The sequence below is a fragment of the Papilio xuthus genome, unplaced genomic scaffold (assembly GCF_000836235.2).
Source record: "Papilio xuthus unplaced genomic scaffold, Pxut_1.1 DF827714.1, whole genome shotgun sequence".
Classification (NCBI taxonomy): domain Eukaryota; kingdom Metazoa; phylum Arthropoda; class Insecta; order Lepidoptera; family Papilionidae; genus Papilio; species Papilio xuthus.
Window position 1 is genome coordinate 5,268,521 of NW_013530935.1, and position 24,379 is coordinate 5,292,899.

At 34.3% G+C, this 24,379-nt stretch overlaps 1 protein-coding gene across 3 annotated transcripts in view; it reads right to left on the reverse strand.

Annotated features, from left to right (window-relative positions):
* The window catches only part of Btl (fibroblast growth factor receptor), a 74,008-nt gene that overhangs the window by 45,569 nt on the left and 4,060 nt on the right, over positions 1-24,379 (reverse strand). The window contains exon 1 of one of the 3 annotated variants that reach the window (XM_013310808.1): positions 5,064-5,323. The exons of the other annotated variants lie outside the window; for them this stretch is intronic. The gene's annotated coding sequence lies outside the window, so the exon portion shown is untranslated. Of the gene's footprint in view, positions 1-5,063; positions 5,324-24,379 lie in introns of those variants that run through there. 3 annotated transcript variants of the gene reach the window in all.

Sequence of the window (24,379 nt, forward strand, 5' to 3'; positions counted from 1 at the left end):
GTCTGATGAATGTGCGTCCCGGAGGCCTAATTTAGTCCTCTTTCCTTTCCCACCTTTTTTCTTATAAGGAAAGGATGGGAAGTGGACTTTCCGCATGAGAGGATGCATGGAAAGGGAAAATATTTTTTCTTTCAGTGCATCCTCTCCTCCGTCGATTAAAGGTAGGCAACGCATATGCAATTGCGTATGTCTATGGACAACGTTCACTTCCCTATATCAGCGATTTCAGGTGGCCGCTCGCTCGTTTGCCTCCTTATGATATAAAAAAAAAACTGAAATGTTTATATTTTTTTTAACAAACACATGACAGATATCACTGTCAACCAATTAACTTAATATGCAGTCAACTATTAAACATATCTACTTCACAATTTCAGTTAATCGTCTGTACTTATGCATATGGAATGGGAGTGCATCAAGCGAAGCCGGGCGCCGTGATAGTTTATTTGTAAAACAAACAGTTATATAACGCGGTCTCTGAACGCCGACACCAGATGGCGCACGCCTCGGTTTTTTGTATTAATTTTAGTAAACACCGTTTTCTACGCGTGCATAGAGGCTGCTCTTTTGTCTATGCAACAAAAAAAGAACTAAAACCTTTTTTTAAATTATTAAAATACCAACCAAATTTAAAGACATTTAATTTAAAAGATTATTTAGAGTTGAATAGTTTTCTCATTTTAGTCATTTGCATACAAACATAATAAATTGCAAATATTACAGCTAACATTTGGCGCATCAGAAATGATTAGGAGTCGACCGCAATCACATCTTGTGACCGCAAATTACACTCGGCAATAACCGCAACAGTTGAGTCAATAAACAATCGGACGTTCAGTTAACAGTCAACGGAAATATTTTCGCATTCTGCAATTTTGCCTATCCTTTTTTGGAAGACAGAGCTAAATGTATATCAATTAAACGGGAAACATGACCATTCTCTCATTTGAGCAAAGAGGCAATTTTTAAACACAAAAGCAATCAAACGCTAATTGTGTAAACAGGATATTAATAGGCACACGGCAACATTCGCAATTGTAATCGAAAACAGTCGCCTCATTCCCAGCACAGTCCCATGGCGATTGAAATCGCGTGGATTTTAAAACATCCTGTGCAAGGAAGCGAGCGCACGTGCCGCGTAAACTTCCTGCCGGCACCTTGTAGCGGGTATGTCACCGTCACATTACGAACTTAGTCAGTTTGTAATCCAACTACTGATATTATAAGCTGGCAAATATATTGATGGCGATTTTACGATTTTATTACAGCTTTTAAAGTGTTATTTAACATTAAAACGTTACTAAAAATTATTTTACAACTTAGCTGTTGAGAAATCATACTCCAATAGTTAATTGATTTATTTATAATCCCGTCACTTAACTATAATATACCTAGTTATATTATAAACTGACTAAAGATCACAATTGATCAACAACATGTATGTATATTCATTGGTTGGCGGATGACCGCGCGGGAAAATTGTCGCGGATACGTCAAATAAAATTCACTTTATTTCTGCCCTTACTTGAATTAAATTATACTTTAGTCGTGACTAGTTTACTTAAGTTACGAAAGTAATACAGAAACATACATGAAAGAACTTACTTTCTATTTTAGACCGATATGCTTTTGATCTACAAATGAATAAGCGATTGCTTGGAAATTACAGCTTTTGTGTCGTTCCGATATAATCGCATCTCTTGATGTTAAGTGACAATTAATTCTATTTATATTAGTTCGAATCCACTACTGCAAACCTCTACCAACAGCGTCAACATCGTGAAAATCAAATAGGCACAAAATACCACGTCTTATAGCCAGTCGATTTATAAAAGTCATTGATATATCCCATCGAGAGTGTCCAGTTTACATATATTTGAATACCTTCGACAACATGTCCTGGTTATTATGAGATAGAAATTCGAATGTGTTTCTACATAATTCAAATTTCGAATAGCATTAACACTTTAGAGGGGTTAGACAAAATGCATTCGCTTCATAGCGATTCCATGGCGAACATCAAAAATGTATGAAAGTGACGCGCTACAATCACGAGACGATCGAAAGTTATTCTATAAATTTTTGAAGTTCGCTATGGAATCGCTTCAAAGCGAATGCACCTTGTCTAACCCTGTAGGATCTAAAACGGAATTTTCGATGTTCAGTGTTTAACCCACTGACGATATCTAAAGTTAGATATTATGAAAAACTCTTTATCTTTAAGAACTGCGGTCCCTCTGTACTTACCTACTCAAAGTATTCATGCCGCAAAGTCTGGCCTCTCTACTTATTCAGTTCTAATAATAGATAATCCATTACTTCTAATTCTTAGGGACCGTGCACTCTCCGAGTGGGAGCTGCCTCGGCAGCTGGCGCAGACGGGGCCGCGGACGAGAGCGAAAGCGTGCCCGTGGTCCCGTCCCGATGCGTTGGAGGAACAGAGGGGTTTAGTGGGTATGCCTCCGCTATGGAGGAGAATCCCACATAACTACCGCGTCCCCCCCGGGGCGCGGAGTATGCGTAAAGCATTCCCCTCTGAAAAAAAAAGGGACCGTGCCGCTCTGAGTAACTTTATGGTAATGGGGTTGACTAAAACCTTTTGGAACTTTAGCGAAATTTATATTACTTTTAGTTTGATTTATTACGTCTTCGATCTTGTAAATTGTTTATGCAAACTGTAAACTTCGCTGAATTTCAATAAAATACGGTTAAGCTTTTTAAAATTTCATTTTTTAGAGTTCAATACCTCATAGGAATAATATGGAACCCATATAGGATCACTTTCTTCCCCGTTCGTCTGTCATAACTATTTTATAAAAATTTGAAAAGTCATTTTGAAACTAATAGTATTTTAACATACAATCCTGTGTATGGATGACTATGAACAATTACTATATTACCCCAAAAAAATAGTAAGACACTGTTTAGTTAGCCACGTATTTTAACGTTTTGGAAGCCGGTAAAGGATATTATGGACGTCAAAGTGGTTACATACCTCACAATACAATATAGTTTAAATTTTTATTTGTCAAATATCTCATCATCAGCTCACTGTACGTCCCCACCGAGGGGCTCGGAGCCTACCCTAAGTTAAGGGTGATTAGGCCATAGTCAACCACGCTGGCCAAGTCCGGGTTGACTTCACACATATCTTTGAATCTCTTCTCACATATATGCAAGTTGCATCACGATGTTTTCCTTCACCGTAAGAACGTCGGTTAAATGTACAGATGTAAATCGGAAATCGAAAAACACATTGGTACATGGCGTGATTGGAAGCCAGGATCTGCAGATTATACAGTTATAATCACGGTATAAAATGGTTGACGTATGTTTAAGATAAAATGTCTTTGAAACATTGACTTTTTTATAGTAGCCCTTAGGTTCTAACCGGTCAGTACACGCAAGCTGCAGTCGTATCTCTCGTTGATTTGTCTTATTTTACTCGATCATGTCCATAAAATGTGTAACATCAATTAAATTTGATATATTTAAGTGAATTAAACGGTAATAAATCAAGCCAATCAATCGATCGCCTTGTTTAAGTCGAATGGAATCCATAAAAGTTTCTCGAGAGAGAGCTGAGTGGTGCATCACTTATGACCATATAACTAGTGTAGTGGTTAGGGTACTTATCTCTTAGGGTACGTTCAGACTGGGGCGGAGTGCATCGCAAATAAAATTGAGCTTTACTAAGTCGGAATAAGAGTTAATTTTACTTATCATGTCTTAAACTTGTTCTTGATAAAAAAGACGTGCAAATTATCTATATACGGTGTAAAGTTAAATTTTTACCAGACATGTGTTTTTTAATTACAATTTTTTTTCGTAATTAAAAACAATATTAATTTGTTAAAAAGTAGAAATATTTTTTGTCAATAAATAAAATAATCTTGTATTTATAAGATTTTTTTTTTACTTTAAGCTCGAGTTAAAATTTTGACGATTTCGAGTAAACTTCTGATTGGAAAATTCTATTTTTTGTATAATAAATATACGACTATCACTATTTAATTTAATGCATTAAAATCATGCAGACATTTCCTTAGATAATTGACAGACGTATTTACATAAATACGTCGGAGTTGTTTGTCTTTATCTGCCAATTGAAATGCGTGTTCATGTAATCAAACCATTAACGTATTACTCTATTTCTGTATTTTATACAGACTAGTAGTCGCCTGTGACTTCGTCAGCGCAGAATTAAAATAACTAGCCCATAATATCCGTGTGCCTCAGCTACCTTCTCGTCAAAGTCCAGGTCAAAATGTGTAATGCCGTTACACACTCGGCAGTGAGGACAGACATGTAGACAGACAGACAAAAAATTTTAAAAATTGTTCTTAGCTACCCAAAAACATCGTGTGCACGAAATATGTTTTTTTTTATATTACATACAGACATTCCAATTTTATTATTATATAGAGTATAAATACATATATACTTGTAGTACCTAGTACTTATATTGCATATATGAATTTAATTTTGCTACGATTTCTTTTAACCTAAATGCAATTCATATTTAGGTTAGATTATTCTATCTAAAAATCAGCATACGCAAACAAATCACGTAAAAACAAACTATTTATAGAGATTACCGTATGTAGATTCACCTTACGCTCACCGCACTGTGTTCTGTCTGTCAGTATGTTCTGCGAAATCGTAGCCCAAATGCCCGACTGACCAAAGCACGATAATAGATGTTGCGAACACTGGCGAACTTTTACACCAATCAGAGGACCTATCACAAATATAGAGAACGTTTTTCGTAACGTAATCGACAAAATATTAAAATACCACCAACAATCGTATATAAATTTTAACGAAGGCGCGTGTCGCAAATATTCATGCTAGACCCTTTTAATTATATCGCGCATAGATTAACCATTATTGTATGTGACATAATAAAAACTGTTTAACTTTAAATTAAGGTGTAACTTGTGCTTGAAAAAACTCTTACTTATTCTAAGTAGGTTAGTAATTAATAACTTGATAACGTAATGTTAACTTATTTAATTAATTAAATTATTCAAACTGATATATAAACACGGCTAAACACTCACGTATATACGTCTGGTGGCGGCACCGACTAGTTTCGAGCCCATCGGGAGCCCTTCATCAGGATGAGTGGTACTGGTGGAAACTTCAACAACAACACCACCGACGCTTTGGTATCAACTTCTTCGACGACGCCGGCGCAAAACCCGCGCCCCCCGCCCCCTCAAGACGCGCCCTAAGAGCGCAGGCAATAGGTACCAAAGCTCTCCCTGCTTTTTGTCTTGTGGAACTATAGAGAAGACAACAGATGTAGTGCTAATGACCGAAAGAACATACAGAATGACAAAGGATGCATAAACAGCTTGTTTGCTTACTTACGGAAGGGAAATATCTTTACTAATCTCTATCTAATCTAGAATATAATCTAATCTAATCTACAGATAAACTATTCACACATACTCTTTTCGATATTTCCTTAACATCAGTCAAAACTTTGGACACCCTTAAAGAAAAATCCATCTTCCGTATATCTCACGAAACGTACTTTATAAATGAAACTCGCATCGTTTCTCTTCTTGCCCTGAATTTATAACAAAAGAAACAGATGGCATATGCTAAGTTAACTTACAAATGCGACGTAAGACAAATCAATTGCTAACAAATAGAAATCTTGCAATAAAATGCGTAACAATTGAACAAATGGAATAAGACCGTGATTAAACTACGAATAGTTGTCAATCTAGTGAATTTTACTTCAACTGATAATTTTAAAGTTTTACAATCCATCCAATTAATAACCTTAAGTAACTCCTAAAATTTGTGGCCATCATACTGGGGGGGATGGTCAAGGTTGCGGGAGCGTTCTTAATGGAGGTAGCACAGGACCGCTCATGGCGATCTTTGGGGGAGGGCTATGCCCAGCAATTACCGACTCATGAATGACAAGAAGACAAGAACCCTTAAAATAAGACAGTTCAGAAACAAAACTCTACCTAAAGTATATATAATCAATTTGTTTAGTAAAGTACAACCAAACTAAATAATGTTAGTCAGCATGAGAAAATATTCCTTCAATTCTCACCCTCATAATTGCAAAATAATCCCGTATTAAAACCCAATAAATCAAATTAGACGCTAATTCACCATACAAAGCCGATGCTCCGTAGAAAAAAAAAACTTCCGCTTTAGTTAACTATTAAACTATCGAATCTCCCTAAAGGCCTTGACTCAAAATAATGGCCTCCCCTATGCTTAGAGACGATCTATTGTCCGAGCGGTTTCTAAATCAAAAACAACTACTACTGAGATTTAATAGTGATGTACCATGTCGATATACGCAAGTAAGTATGGTATCGATAAACGTAATACAAAATTTTAGCTTTTTATATTTTCTAAGAAATCCTAAGACACTTTTACTTTTATTTGAAATTAAATAAAAGCACAAAATTATATTGTGTAATTTTTCGTCTTTGAAAACTCTTGAATAATATAAATTATAGTAAAAAATCAAATATTATTTTGGCAATACATCTCTTGATATGTCTTAAAAAGCTTTAAACCCCTTATATATGTATTAAACATTAATACAGGGCTTTAAAATATCTCACAATAGCCAATCAAATATTGTAAAATCTTTATCACTGTCAATTTAAACACAAATACAACAAAACTGCATAACAAACGTAAACCTTAAGGCTTACTGCCATATATAATGACATCAAATCAGCAAGACTTCGATAATCGGATGCGATCAACGCTTCATATTTAAATAACTCACTTGGCTTAACATAAATGGCGTTTAAATAACAATAAATGTCTCGTTTATCGATAAATCGCGGTACAACACTAGCGTCGTCTACGGACAGAATCGTTATTCAATTAGCTTGCCTCGCTACGGTCGTAACGGTGGCCAGCGCACGCGTGTTTTGAATTTCGTAGAGGTTGATTTTTGAGCGTTGCTTTATTGACTTTTATAATGTTAGTAAGATTCGTTATAAAAGATATAGTTAATACAAAAGATTTTCAAACTTACATAAATGGTTGGAAATTGTAATAATGTAAAATTATCCCTCATACGTTTTAATATTTTATTGGTTCAATAGAATTCAAGCGAAAATCGAACATAATATTATACAATTATTCTTCTTTCATGAACATCTTACTATTATTATAAATGCGAATATTTGGATGGATGGATGTTTGTTTGAAGGTATCTACAGAACGGCTGCATGGATCTCGTTGAAATTAGAATAGATGTAGAACATAGCCTAGAGATAGGCTAGGATACCAATTAAGTTTTCTTTGATTCGGTGCGGACGGAGTCGCGGGCGACTGCTAGTTAGTCTACAAGTACAGAAATAAATTTCACTCTGAATAATGCAATTTTGAAAAAACTCCTCTCTTCACTAGAAATACATCTGCAGTAAAGATCATGTTATTTACAAAAAAAAAGAAATAAAACAAATTAAGTTGCTTGAAACTCTGTGGTTACGAAATAATAAAGACATTCTCCGTAATTCGACTTTTCGTTACTCAGAATCTCTGTGTTTATTTTAATTCTATAAATCAACGACAGCATTTCCCCTGATTTTCTTTAAACGTCTCGCAAATCTATCGTCGGTTCATTACGATTGTAGACGTTACAGGAAATTGTACCTTATCTCATGTGAATTACGTCTTAAAATGAGTTTTTTAAGATCGTAATTGTGTTCACAATCCATTAAATACATCGTGATTTGTATATTAGGGAGTCTGTCGAACATATTACGTAAAATATTAGGCATTTATTAGTAGATTTTCTATATAATAGTCGGAAGTCAATCTTGGAAGTAATGAGGTAAGCTATTGTTCATAATACTAATATTATAAATGCGAATGTTTAGATGGATATTAGTTTTAAGGTATCTCCAGAACGGAACATAGGCTACTTATTAAGTTTTTAAATTCTCGCGTAAGGAGTCGCGGGCGACAGCTAGTTATAACGGTTAAAATATACACAACGTCAAAAGTAAGTAGTACAATTTTGAAATAACAAACGGAATTTTTTATTAATAATTTTACAAATGCAGATTAACAGACTTTAATAAGCATCTAATAAGAGAAGAATGAATTTAAAAAAGAGTTTTCCTCAATTAAACTACGGTTATTTATTTCTGAACATTTAAATCACTTCAAAGAGTCTTGTCTTTGATATATGAAGCTTTTTATTGATAAATCATTTCGAAAACTGTTTCAAATATAGTTTTATCAAGGTCAGGAAATCCGTTACTCTTAAGTGTAGTACATGTTTTGAATATATGAATTTAACTGACACAAATTACCAACAAAATTTTGCCTTAAATATACCACGGTTTGATAATGAAACTGTAAGCGTGTGAATAAATGGACTGAGATATAATGTTTACTAGCGTTTGCCCGCGACGCCGTCCGTTGAATTTAAAAACACTTCGCCTATGTGTTATGCAAGATTATGTTCTACATCTATGCCTTTCAGCGAGATCCATGCAGTCATTTTGGAGATACCTTCAAACATCCATCCATTCATTGCGCATTTATGTAATTAGTAAGAAGTAAGATAAAGGTAAGTCGTGTTTTAATTTCTACCATAGTATACTCGTATATCTCTCGCTCTCTATCTGTCTCTCTCTCTCTCTCTCTCTCTCTCTCTCTCTCTATCTCCAATTTTACCAAGATGGGTAGTTTGTAAACATTTTTTTTATAACAGAAGAGAGCAAACGAGCAGCGGGAACACCGAGGTGTTCAACAACGCCCATGGACATCAGCAATACCAGAGGAACCGCAGATGCGTTGCCTGCCTTTGAGATAGTGATAAGCTCGCTTCTTGAAGGTCCCTAAGTCGGAGCGGTTTGGAAATACCGCCGAGGATAGACCATTCCACAACGCTGCTGTGCGAGAAGTTTCGCGCAAACCGCACGATTGTGGATTTTTTATGAACACATTGAGAAACATCTCTTTAGATTTAGTAACGATCGGGTCTTTTAAGTCGTAATGCACTGATAAGGTTGTTGCTACACTTAAGTGGTCGGCAGCATTGTCTTAACGAGGTTGCCAATTAGCGGACGTTCATAATAAGTGGCCACAGACAAATACAAATTGTAAAGCGATGTAGTGTTTTATAATAACTAACATTTATATTTACATACCAAGTGTCTTAGCAAATGTTACTTTAGTATTTGGCGTAGCACATGGTTTTGTAACCAACGGAGCTAGACAAAGTGCATTTGCTCCGAATTTCATAATTCTATAGAACTGACGCGAGACATTCACGTGACTTATGGGAATTTATTGTCAATTCTATTAAGTTTCTTAGCTTAACTTTTCAATGTAAACTTAAGTTCTTGGATTTTAATAAATTATTTATTTTTTATTTTTTATTCTATACATTTTTGAAGTTGGTTATGAAATCGCTTTCGATCGAATGGACTTTGTCTAGTATTACAGAGTTTTTAACAGATTAACACTTTCCATGTCATTATTTTTTTTGCCTAAAAAAATGCGTATGGCACTGAAATTGTTAAAGACAAATGAAGTACGGATTTTTTTTAATTTCGTGATGCAGTTCATAAGCAAAACCTTTAGAATATTAGTGGTGATTCTGTTTATTCATACTAATATTAAAAATTCGAATGTTTAGATGGATGGATGTTTATTCAAGGTATCTCCAGAACGGTTGCGTGGATCTCGCTGAAAGAACTTAGTTTGGAAGAACACATAGGCTACTAATTAAGTTTTTTTTTTTAAATTCGCGCTGACGGAGTCGCGGACGAGAGCTAGTTTTATATAAAAAAGAGTAATCATTTTTAACAGGTTTATTTATATTACAATTTTATTCAATTTCTTTTTATCTTATATCTTTAAATGAGCAATTATTGTATAATAGATATATATATAATTGGAATCTCGGAATCGGCTCCAACGATTTTCATTAAATTTAGTATATAGGGGGTTACGGGGGCGATAGGTCGATCTAGCTAGGAATAATTTTTAGAAAATGTCATGTTATTCGTGTTTTATCGATAATCAACTTAAACATAAACTTAACTTTTTCTATCGGTAAGATCGAAAAATATTATTGATTCTGATGAAAATAATTTCCAAAAGACACCATTTAAAAAAAAATACCGAACAAAGCTCGGTCATCCAGATACTAAACCTTATTTATGAAATTTTTTCCGTATAGTAACAATATCGAAATGAAATTATTGAGAAAAATAATATGTTTTCCTCGAATCGCAGACACAGCGTTCAGTCAGCTCTTAATATAGAAATGAAAAGCGAACGGCGGAGGGAAGCGAACTCTGTTTGTTTACGTTTTGAAAAGTCCATTCGTTTCGCAGAAAACGTCCGAGTATTTGCAACATCGTATGCTTATACCGATGAATATAAAGAATATTTACACTCATAGTCCTTTAGAATTTACAGCACTTAAAGTCCAGTTACTGACTTAGAACAATCCAGTTTTAATAGAACACAACGGATTAACTTTCACAGAAGATACCTTTAATCTGATACTTATTATTGTCGCTGCAGTCTTTTTAAATAGATGCCTGTAAATTCTATTATTTTTTAAATCTTACTTCCTATCTTACTAATATTATAAATGCGAATGTTTGGATGGACGTTTGTTTGAACGTATCTCCGGGACGGCTTAACGGATCTTGGTGAAATTTGGCATAGATGTAGAACACAGACTGGAAGAACACATAGGCTACTATTTAAATTTTTTTAATACTGCGCAGATAGAGTCGCGGGCGACAGCTAGTCTTTGTATAAAACAGGAATATTAATACTAGATTATTGAGAACTTATGTTTAAGAATTAAAAATATGTCAGTAAAAAAAGTTGATTCCTGCCAATATTTTAACAAAGTCCAGACTAATCGGATGCTCTTATAAAATGGGTCAAACGAAATTCAAGAGTAAACATCGTATAGGAACAATAGTGACTTTGTATTTGGGCCAGTCTATGCGCTAGATTGGTTAACAGTAGGGCTGCCAATGTACAATAAAAGTAGACCCGAAAACTGGCTGTAAAAATCGGTGAAAAAAAAAATTGTGTTGTTTTACTACTGATTCTAAACACATTGCTCGGGACTTCATTTTAAGTAATATGTAGCGTTAGTCAACGTTAGAAAAATTCAGATTTGTTGTCTACATACATCTTTGAATTGTTATCAATATAACAATTCAAAAATATAAAATATCATTATATGGGCAGCAATGTAACCTTAACGCTGACGCTTCATTTATGTAACATGTAAACCTAAATAATTCGAATTAAACTCGAAGTGACAACCCTAGTAACCAGACGTAGGTACGGACTTGAGTGCCTACATGATTTGCTTGAGAGCGGCTCAATAGATCGGGCCATTGTTTAAGCAGGGGTTTGATGAAAACCAATTGGTCTTCTTTAAGACCGTACTGTTTTAGTATTCTGTTTTTAGTTTAACTATGCAGATGACAACGTAACACGAATGGATTGAAAATTATGATAATAAAATTTCAAACCACCCAAACATACTATGCAATAAGTATAATCTTACTAATATTGGATGGATGGATGGATAAGCTAGTTAGTAATGAAGTTTTTTTTTTAATCCGCGCGAACGAAGTCGCGGATGACAGCTAGTACTATGTAAATCTATGAAGAAGCAGCCATCTTAATTCGACAAATAGCGAAGCGACCGAAGCTCGTAGACATCCGCAATTGCAAATATATTCCCTACTCTTACGACGCAAAGAAAGAGAATATTTTCCCTTCCTATGTGTTCTTGTCGTGGACGACTGGGATGACGGAATGACCTTACTTCTTAGGATCATTTCTATAGTAAGTTCTTCACGAGACAGGAATGACGGTTTTAAGCACAGATTTTGACCTCAGAGCCCAACTGTGAGTCGAGTAATAATGCATTTAGAAATAAAAACAATCCATTTCATAAATACAACGCGAAGTATAAAAACAAAAGCATTTAGAAGGAATAAATAAAACATGTTTCGATTCAAACACCTGGATACAATTAATACATTATTGTATCGCAAACAATAATACCCTAATTTATCAAAGTTTAAAAAATAAATCACGTATCAATGGATCATGAAATATGCAGTTTTTGAGTGACATTACTTTATCACTGTATTGTGTGAACAATACAATGCCCTGCTTTTATCACGATCCCTTATGTCTTTAGACTGTTGAAACGTGTAAATTTATAACATTTTTTATTTTAAAAACACTCTTTTGAAGACAATAAAACTGGCATATTCTTGTAGGATTTCTCTATATCTCATCAGCTCACTATATGTTCCCAAAGGTCTCGGAGCCTACCCTAAGTTAAGGGTGATTAGGCCATAGTCAACCACGTGGCCCAGCCATAATAATAACTTATAACCTTTCTATAATAAACGTTTTAAATTAAAATTAAGTTTTGTTTAAATCTTAGAAGATCTAAGACAGAAAAGTATAGAGAAATACCTAATAAGGAATTTAAATACCTAACAGAGTAAAGACGTGAAGCTGAATTAGTTAATCGTCTAGCATAGGGTTGTCTAAGTCCCATTCTCTTCCCTCCTTTTCCTACCCATTCCAATATTCTGTTTTGAGTATTCATAGCAAATTGTATAGTACGGTATTACGTAAGCTATTTAATTTGCTAGTTTCTGCATTTTTCATCATCATCATCAGCTCACTATACGTCCCCACCGAGGGGCTCGGAGCCTACCCTAAGTTAAGGGTGATTAGGTCATAGTCAACCACGCTGGCCAGGTGCGGGTTGGTTGACTTCACACATATCATTGAATTTCTTCCCAGATATGTGCATGTTGCATCACGATGTTTTTCCTTCACCGTAAGAATGCATTTTCAACTTCTTTATAACTAGCAATTGCCCGTGACTGAACGCGCTTAATTAAGAAAATCTCTCTCTGCCACCCGGGTTTAAATCGGTTCAATAATTTCTAGGCCTATTCGACATAAACAGACAGTCAATACTTTCATCTTTATAATATTAGTAAACATAACGACTGTGACTTACTGTATGTGGTCGTATCTGTTTAATGTGGGTATGTAAACCGAATCTTAAGCAAACAAAGCAATGTTACGACATGTTAGCATCAAAGTTTATTCAGTCCGACCTTTAAGCTGTCGATACGGGACTTAAAACAGATCCGATCAACCGCAAGTGTGGTAGCACCTTTACAATGTTTTATTTGCGGTATTCAACATAAACCGATTTTTGTATCATCAATATTTTAAAATACATCTCAGTGATGCGTTTAAATTTAGAACACTTATTATTTGAGGCGCAGATTTGTTTATAATTTTTACTTCTTTACGAATTACACAAAAAAAGTTAAATAAAATAACATTAATAATAGTTTCATAATATTAAACACTAGCTGTCACCCGCGACTCCGTCCGCGCAGATTTAAATAAATACTTAATTCGAATTTTTCTCACCTTTTAAAACTTCCCTTAACCTCCACGAAGATTTCAAGACCAAGGTCTTGTATATCTTGATAAGATAAATCTGTTTAGCCGTTCTCGAGTTTTAGCAAGACTAACAGTAATTGATTTTATATATATATTACAACACACTATTTAAAACAAATTGTAAAAGTAACAAATATTTATTGTTTACATTTGTAATTTATCGAACTCTCCTACATTCCTACAAACAAGGATAAAAATCCCTAATGATTCAACAAACATCAATCTTCAATTCAATGTTTGTACAGATTACAAATTCTTTGCGTCGTACATTACTTTACGCGCTTCGACACATTTTTTCGTTCGCTTTTATAAGGGTGCGTTCACATCTGGCGAGTGAACCGCTCGAAGTCAATTTAACTTACAGTCGAAGACTTTTATTTACTACCTTTTTGACAAATATATACATATCTAATTACTAAATTACAGCTCAGATTTTGAGTTCCGATTGTAATGACATCCCTTAAATTTTCTTTGAAAAAATAAAAGACTAAAATATATAAATGTATTAATACTTTATGTGAACTTTTAAAATTATTGTAACAGTAAAATATTCGATCCAGTCAGAAGCGAATTTAGTACTTCAATTGTGAGTGATGACGTTCGCGAGCAGAACGCGCGCAGTTCGTGAGGCGTTCACGTTTGCCACGCTGCATGTAGACTTACCCTTTTAACAAAGTTCTAAGAAGGGCTCACTATGGATTCGTGTCACAGTTTCCCTGAGGACGCGCGCCGTGCACACCGAATGACAATGTAACACGCGACGGAGATAACATCTTGTAGACAATGGTGAACGCTTAACACCTCTCTATGCGTATCAATGATCATTTTCTCACTAGTTAATAATTCCATAGAAAAATTTTTATATCGCGGTTCCAAAAAAAACTTAACTAGTAGCCTATGTGTTCTTCCAGACAATATTCAATATGTACGCCAAATTTCAACGAGATTCAGCCGTTCTGGAGATATCTTCTAACAAACATCCATTCGCATTTATAATATTAGTAAGATTATTTAGTATAGATGTAAAAAACGTCGTCGTCCCACGTGTCATTTTACTATTTCGTAGGTTTACATTTGCCTATTATAGGCATAGTATAAAATTTATACGTTCTCTATTTAGTATGCAATGCCCAATACAAAACATTCTAAAACATCTAACGTATTTTAAATTCTTAGTAAACTAGCTTGCCATACTTCAAAGAAAATAACTGCTAGTCAGATCAAAGGATAGCAATTTTCCCATCGTTTTTACGAGTACTTTATCAACTTAAACTTTTTTCTTTCACTTTTAAAGTTATTAGAAATATCACTAAGTATTAAATAATATTTTTGAAGTAACTAAGTACTCAAGCATATACTAATAAAACAATTTGAACGTCGAAAAGTATTTATCGAAAGTTACTATAATAGTTTTAATCACCTTCATCAATCACCACCATACCCCACAGTCCGGCGGCCTAATTCTGATCACCGAAAACGTAAACACGATCCTAACATCGTCACGAACGCTTCGGCGATCGCGATTAGCATTCCGCGCGATCATTCCGAATTCTTAGATAGTGTCGTGACAGAATTCTTTCTTGTTAATCGAACGGTTAACAGAATAACGATGCGCATTCACAAACAGTGACCCACGCGTTGTTATATTAACAAGTGTGTTAATGTCCCTTTTTTATCAAGACCTACCGCCCTTGCTATTGTTAATTATCAGAATAAGGTAATTAGAAATGACTTCACTTTCATGAATAACAGAAAGAAAACTAGATGAGCGTATCGTCGGTAGCTCAGGGGTTAAGCACTTGGGCCGCGGACGAGAGCGAAAGCGTGCCCGTGGTCCCGTCCTGATGCGTTGGAGGAACAGAGGGGTTTAGTGGGTATGCCTCCGTTATGGAGGAGAATCCCACATAACTACCGCGTCCCCCCCGGGGCGCGGAGTATGCATAAAGCATTCCCCTCTGAAAAAAAAAGGGGTTAAGCACTTGAGTTGTAATCTACAGATCTTGGGTTCGAAGCCCGCCATGTGCTTGTTTTTCGATTGTCAATATACATATGTACATTTATCCGACGTCATCATCATAAACATCGTGATGCATCCTGCGAAGAGATTCAAAGATAATTGTAAAATCAACTAACCCGCTTTGGGCCAGTATGGTATGGCCTTGTCACTCTATTAGGATACGCTCCGAGCCCTACAGTGGGGACATATAGTGAGCTGGTGATGATGAAAAAAGCTAGAATATTTAAAATCGTCTTCATATCTGGAAAATAATTTCATTCAGAAATTAACAAACCAGGTCTTTTAACGCTTTATCCCATGAATAACTGTAGTTGTTTTTGCAAAACATTTTATCTCGTCTGGGAATCGTACCTAGGACCCGCGGCATAATACCTAGGTTATATCTGTTAAGTAATTTATAAATATAGTAATAATAGTCCGATACGTTTATCTATCGTCGCTGTATAAATCTATCCTGAAGTGCCGAAGGCGGGATAGAGTTGATAATAATCAGGATCAATTGCAACAAGAAACGCCTACATCCCACGGGTCTTAACAAGGTGAAAATTATGACACGTCTAGTAAGATTATCTGATTTTTACTGGATTGTTGGATGTTTGCTAGACTATGTGAGCCTAACCATAAAAAAAAAAACTTAATCGATGTTTCAATTTTATTGTAATTTAAACATATTTCAACCTCTTTTATCGCAAGTTTTCGAAATGCGATCATTACAAATAATGAACAAAGGATTTATGTCGAAAGCAGGTTTATTAATAAAAACAAACTATTTTGCATACACGTACATAATATCAATCAACGGCAGTTAAAAGGTTAAAACCCTTCTTGCCACGCACAGCCACATTGTGGAACGGTCTATCCACGGCAGTATTTCCAAACTAATGCGAATTTAAGGTCCTTCAGAAGCCGGTAGTTCCTCTAGTGTTGCGAATGTCGATGGGCATCGATGATCAAGACGTTTGTTTGCCTTTAAAAAAACTTTTCTTCCAAATATTTGATAAAGTTAGAATTTAAAGATTTCGTAGAGATTTGTATTTTATCATGTGTTTGTATATCGATTGTAACTTTTACATTCAATAAACGTATTGACTGCGATGGCCCTTCACAGAAATCGTTGTATGCGTAGCGCTTTTGACAGCGTTTCGGTCAACTTTTATCCGGGACAACTTTGGTAGGTCAGGAGTGTTAATGTTTAAGAAGGTTTTATTGTAGTAAATGAAAATCAATTTAAGAAAAAAGTAAAATAATGAATGCATAAGAAGTTTTAAAGGACAGGAAAGATTTTTTCTTCATGTTAAATTTTGTGAACGAATATTTCGTCTGACATTTTCATCATTAAAATCGATTAATGATAAAAATCGATTCTTTTTCAGTATACTAGTTGAAGTAATACTATCCATATTCCATTTTCAAATTCTGCCTTTTATAACTTCGTAAATGCTAAATAACATTGCCTTTTATTTTATAACTATACAATTACAAAGTATTAAATACAACTCTATAGTTACCATAGATTATCTATGACTTCCATTAATAGATTATTAGTCATAGCTGACGATAGCAAAGAGGTACGTGTTGCAAATTCAAATCCAGTGAGCTTCGGAAACCGTTATTGTATGCTACAGAGTTATTAATTAAGAACGTTAATTGAATATAGACTTTATAGTATTTCCATTAGCGCGACTTGCAGCTTAACTATTTTATTTATTCGTAAATTTATCTTATAGTAAGAACACTATTGTTATTTCTGATTACAAATAGAGTGAGAGGGATAGAATAATGCCATAGGAGTTACGAAAGTGACTGTGTTGCTTCTATTCGTATGACTATTTGTGCTAGTGGAAAGAGAGTCTTAGTAGAGTCTGCACCGACTCGAAAACACTGAGAGATAATACTAATTAGTAATAATTCTTTTAAGAATGTTAAAAAACATTATTTTTAAAGTGTTACGCCAGTGAAAATTCACTTTAAATTATTGCGAGGGAAAAGTACAAATCGAATGATAACTGACTTTTCAAAATACGACAAAGGTTAAACCTTTTATAGTCAAAAATAAATAATAGTCAAATACTGGCAACACTACATACATCTTCAAGTCAATGACTTAAGACTACCGGAAGCGCCGATAATATTCCAGTAGGCAACACGAATATAGATGATTGACTCCAATAAGACGTTGTCTCACTCGCACACCCACCCTGGAGAACTAACGAAGTGAAACAAAAGATAAAATTCACTACACGTACGAGGAAGTGGGAATGATTTCTGATGGCGGCAAAGAAATATTAATCGAATGTGCACTCAACTTTATGTTAATGTTAAAAGTTATTTCGTCGTGGAAGCTTCTCTCGGCGCCCGTCGTCGCTTGCAACGATGTCTGTTAATGTCTTTATTATTTTTCATAGAATCTACAATGTGATTCACATACGGGTGGAAACATCCCACGTTAATGTATCTAATAAAATAACAAGGCTTGGTCTAGTTGATCTAGTAGGTTTTTTAGAATTAACGACTATACGTATACTTAAGCTCTCCTTAGCTAGCTTTAACCCGAGACTCCGTCCGGACAGAGTTAATATATATATACTCTAATACTTCCAGAATATGTAAATAACATTGCATAAAAATCGGTCAAACCGTTTCGGAGTATTGTAACTACCATAATGACTCGAGAATTTTATATTTAATTTTATTTATTTTATAAATTATTTATAATTTTTTTTTAAATCTGTCTATATATTTAAAGGCTTTTAATGGCTATTAATGCAATTAAAGAAATCCGATAACAGATAACCCAAGTGTCGCGAAAAAACAACCAGAATTAAATAATTGAAAAATGTCTTGGTTTTTCAATTGACGTTCTTGCTTATTACAATGACTATATATATATATATATGCTACCTCCTCACCAATTTTCAACCATATCGGTAAAGCCGTTCTTGAGTTCTAAATAGTGTAAGTAACAGGACTTTCTTTTATATTAGATCCTGGAGACGGACATAGGATACTATTTATTCATTTTTTTTTCGAATTTATGCCTTGAAGAGCTGCTTTTTATTTAACTTACTAATATTATAAATGCGAATGTTTAGATGGAATTAATGTGGATGGATGGGTGTTTGAAGGTATCTCTAGAACGGCTGAACGGATCTCGATTGAATTTGACATACGTATAGAACATAGTCTGAAAGAACACATAGTCTACACTGTTAAGTTTTTTATGTATCCACGCGGACGGAATCGTGGGTGATAGCTAGTATAAAATATTTATACATATAACTATGTCAGTAATATTTACGATAATGTTTCAACAATTTACATGATTCCCATGAACATAAAATCTTCAAGTCTCCGACCAAAGAATCAAATAACCATATCCTAAAGGGACACATTGTAATTCAATTGATATCGTCAATATTACGTCAAAATGTCGTCTCGTGTCCGGATCGTATGGTGTTATCAACATTTATATGTTAATAAGACGATTGATTACAAATATGTTGTATGTTTACGATCATGTCTCGGGAAGAGGACGTATTCGTCCCCGGCATTGTGTCGAATGATAAATATTTATCAAATCGCACATTACATAAAATACACGTGGACTAATGATAGCATTATGCATCTTGTATGATACTCAAACATCTTAAAAGGTTATTATAAATTTTATGTGACACGTTTCGTGAATAACAAGATTAAAATTTTAGTAAAATCTAACGAGCAATTAATAAACATCTCAGACTCAAAATGACAGTCAAATTATATTATTAGCAATTTAATAAATAAATTCAAGCATGTTACAATAATAGGTAGGCAGATATGAAATTATCGCTGTGTTTTACTCAAATATTATAAATGCGAAAGTTTATATGGATGGATAGATGTTTGTTAGAAAATGTCTCCGGAACGGCTCAACAGCTCAACAGCAGCAGCTTGATGATATTTGGCACAGATATAGCTTATAGTCTGGAATAAAAATGGGTTCTAAATATTTTTTTTAGTCGCGGGCGACAGCAAGTATACATGGAACCAACGTATTTCGATTTTGCGTAAATGGCTTCAATATTAAATCAAAAATAATAGTTAAATGCTATTTGTTTGTATACGCATAGGTTTAAAGTGTAATGAATGAAAGACAAGAAATAATCTAGCCGAATATCAGACATAAGACATTGTCTTAGCCTGTCGGCGGCATTAATTGAAATTTATTGCGTCTAATCCGTGTATCGGAACGTGAAATGACACTTGTCATACAGAATTGTCCACGCGATATTCAACCTTAACACATAGATCACAAGGTGGAATTCAGCGTGTGATATTTTGACAAGTGCGTTCCGTTTCGCCGCCGTGGATCTTAATATTTATGGTCGTTGGACAATCGAAGATAATGCACCACTCATGTGATTTAAGACAATCACTGACCGTTTTTGTTTTATTGAATTAAGTATGCGTTTGTGTGCGTTTTGTTTTCGTTTTATTTACGCCGCTATGTCTAGTTGGACATATTTATAAAGTTATCAAGATTAAATCGTTTATTTCTTTTACAATGTTATTTAAAATGTTAATTAAGTGTTAAAGTTATTTATTTCCGTTCCATTTTATAATAATAAAGCTTATAATGTGTTCTATTTTTAAACAAGTTTAAAAATAAGAAGGTTCTTAATTCAAATACATTTTTAAGTTTGTTATCTTTCTTATTATTAACTTCGCTCCTGGTTATTCGACTTGAATAATTTAGTCTGACTAATCAGATCTAGACTTCATTCAGTCAGTATTTTATATCATTTAGTATATGTATTTGTCAATAACTTAAATAGAAATAGAAAAATATTTGGACCACATTTCTTGTACTTACAAAACGTGACGCGGTATTACGTAACTCAGTAATAGAGATGTGGTTATCCCATTTGTAGTCCCCATCTGATGCTATCAACTCACTGGAATGCTTTTTAGTCCATAAAAAGTACTGTGTTAAGTATTTTCTATGAATTCACATGTAATATAACCTTTTGAAGTTTAAAAAACTTTTTAAAATTGTCGTAAAAGTTACGAAAACCGGTAGAGTATAAAGTACAATGCGAGACATATGTTTTTTTATTTAAAATAAAAATATAACTAAAAAGCTCTTATTTTAGAAACCGCGCAAATCTTGAGAAAGTTCCTGTCTCCGCAGCCCTCACGGCTGGTTGCTAGAGTCATGAGATTCCGCACCCAGGGGTACTCTATTTAAAAAATTTTGTATGTAATGTGTTATATTTGAAACTAGCTGTCGCCCGCAACTCTGATAGCGCGGAATTAAAAAAAAACTAATGGTCGCAGCGTAATGTTATAGCCTAAAGCCTTCCTCTATAAATGGACTATCCAACAAAAAAAGAATTTTTCAAATCGGATCAGTACTTCCTGAGATTAGCGCGTTTAAACAAACAAACTCTTCCGCTTTATACTATTAGTATAGATTTATTTAAAATAATATTATAGATAAGAATAATATAAATTTAATAGAGTTGTTTTAAAAGTTATTGATGTGGCTTCGAAAGTACCTTTTTCTACATAACACGTAGAGTATATTGATGCTGTCAAACAGTACAGTCGCGAACAATATCCTATGCAATCAGACATTCTGCAGGAAGTGCTGTATCGCGCTGATACACAAATGACCTTTTGAGCTTTCGCACAGAGCTGTACTTACTATTTGTAATATTTAATATACATGATAACTATGTATAAGTAATCAAATACAAACCCCGAATAACATTAATGGCATTCGTAATTGTCACGTCTAAAACGGTAGTCCGGTAAACTATCAAACAAGTTGACAAATTTCTTTGAACCAACTGTTTGTCAAACATCTCAATTGTGGACTTAACTGTCCAACAAGGCCGTCCCCTATTAATAATAAGTTGACAAACACACAAAAGTTTGGCCAAACGTTTCCAAATGTGAACACCACGACCACACAGAATACAGGCGTGAAGTGAAAGCAATTCCGCGTTTCGCCTGATGACCCCCAGTTGCGCCCCAGAGGCCTAATTTTAGTCCTCTTTCCCTTCCCACCCCTTTTCTCATAAGAAAAGCATAGGAAGTGGAAGTAGACTTTACGGATGAGAGGATGCATCGGAAGGGAAAATATTTTCTTTCTGTGCATCCTCTCCTCCGCCGATAAAAGGTAGGCAACGGATATGCAATTGCATATGTCTATGGGCAACGGTCGCTTCGCTATTTCAGCGATTTAAGGTCGCTCGCTCGTTTGCCACCTTATGATATAACAAAATTGTCGACCAAGACTGTAAACACGCAAGATTTGGCAAAATGTTTTCTCATACGTCTTACTTGGGTTCAATAGTAACTAAGCATATACTTTTAGTTATGAACTAAAAGTAACCATACTGGTATATGAGAATCTTTATATATAGATAAGGTAAATTATCATGCAATGGGTGTTCTCGCGCTCTCTGGCGGCGAAAAAACTAAACGTTACGCGCCTCTATCATACAAATTATATATTCATAAACACATATATAGTTGCATTAAAATTCAAGGAAAATCATTGAACTTCAATATATAAGCAACAAGCTTACGTAATAAAATGTAATTCATAGTCAATCATAGGTTTTGTATGACGTAAATCTACAGACAATAGGGTATGTTATATTTTACTCAAATAATATTATAAAGCGAAGTTTTTTTCTTTTAAATTGGTAATTTTTTTTTTAGTAATAAAACGTAAAGTAGAAAAAGTTTAAATATGATTCGATTCTTATTTTAATTTTGCTAATATTATTAATGCGAATCTTTGGATGTATGGTTTGATATTTGTAAGAAGATATCTTTAGAACCGCTAGACTGATCTCGTTGAATTTTGGCATACATGTAGAGCGCAGTCTAAAAGAACACATGAGATAATAATTAACTTTTTCTTAAATTCCACGCGGAGAGTTGCGGGCGACAGTTAGTATGTCATATTCATATTTTTAACCGATTTAAAAAAGGAACAGGTTCTTAATTCGTCTGTATGTTACTTTGTTACGAAAATACGTACCGTTGCTAACTTCGGATGTGTCTCATATGAAAATAAAACTTGTCTATTTTAAAACAAAGTATAAGAACTTATCTACATTACGATCTTTACAATAGGCAGAATAGCCATCGGCATCCATTTTAAGTAATTTCTCCTTGTTTATAAATAAAACATTAATTCCACAGAACAAAAATAGTTCCAAGCAAAAATACACCAAAAATGTCCGCTTACAAACACATGATCATTGAATAATATTGTATGCGCAAATATCAACCGTAATACAATTACGTATGGTTCATTATTCAATATCATTGATTCCAATACAGTATGCAAGTTTGTCGATAAGTACACGCAAAGGGCGTCAAACGCACAACGAATAGCGTTTTGGAAATAGAAAACCAGTGACAATGAAAAGAGAGAATATGCAAATAACTGGCTGTCACCCGCGGTTCTATTCGCGAGGAATTAAAAAAAAATAGTAACCTATGTACTCTTCCAGACTATGTTCTACATCTATGCCAAATTTCATCGAGATCCATGCAGACGTTCACGAGATACATTCTAATAAATATCTACCTAAATATTCGCATTTATAATCATCATCATCATTATCAGCTTACTATACGTCCCCACCGAGGGGCTCGGAGCCTACCCTAAGTTAAGTTAAGTTAAGGGTGATTAGGCCATAGTCATCCACGCTGGCCAAGTACTGGTTGGTTGACTTCACACATATCTTTGGTACTTGGCGGGATTCGAACCCATGACCTGCAGATTGTAAGTCAAGTGCTTGAACCCTGAGCCACCGACGCTGTACACTCTATACTCTGATACTCTTTTTAACTATGACTCGATTGTAGTGATAGGGTGTAAGGGTTTACAGGTTTGTTCGGAACCCTCGGCGCGAGTCCGACTCGCACTTGACCACTTTTTTATATTAATATATTGTTTAAGTAGCACTTGGTACTGAGATATCATTTTTAAATAACAATTAACTTTTGTTACATTTGGGACAGATAAAGCAAAACAAATTTATTTAACACTAATGCGTTTCCATTTACAAACAAGTTGTATATCAAAGTTATTGCCCGTTAAACATGATCAAAAGACTTTAGAGCGGCAATAGTAAAAAAAAGAAATATAGTTTTTTTCTTAAACTACAGTATATTGTGACTATAAACCCAGATCTAAAAAGATTTTAACCCATTTACCATTGGTTTCTGAGATTAAAAGCTCTATTTAAAACATATCATCATCCCTCTCATTATCTTTGACAAAACAGAGATAACAATATATTTTAAACGATGATTTAGTTCTCAGAAAGCCACGGTAAATGATCTACGTCACATCGTATAAATTACTAGTAGAAATTTTTAATTTGTTATTGACGTATAACCTATATCTTTTTTAGAGTAATCGCCAAAATAAAACTTTGTAAAAACTACGGTGAGTAAGGTTTAATTTAGAATTTGGCGAAGAGAATTTATAACTAGCCGTTCCCAGCGAATCCGTCTGTGGGGAATTAAAAACGAACTTAATAAGTATCCTATGTGTTCTTCCAGACTATGTTCTACATCTACAACAAATTACAATGAGATCCATGCAGCCGTTCTAGAGATATCTTCCAACAAACATCTAATCATCCATCTTTACTTTGGTATTTATAATATTAGTAATATTTAAACACTGAAACGTTCCAAAAGAAATCTATAGACTACAAATAATATTATCAGGCGGTGACATGTGTTAATAACAACTAATTTCCATTGAATTCGACCAAAGATCGATGCATTCTTTTAAATATTTCCACGAAAATTATAAATACCATAACATATTAAACA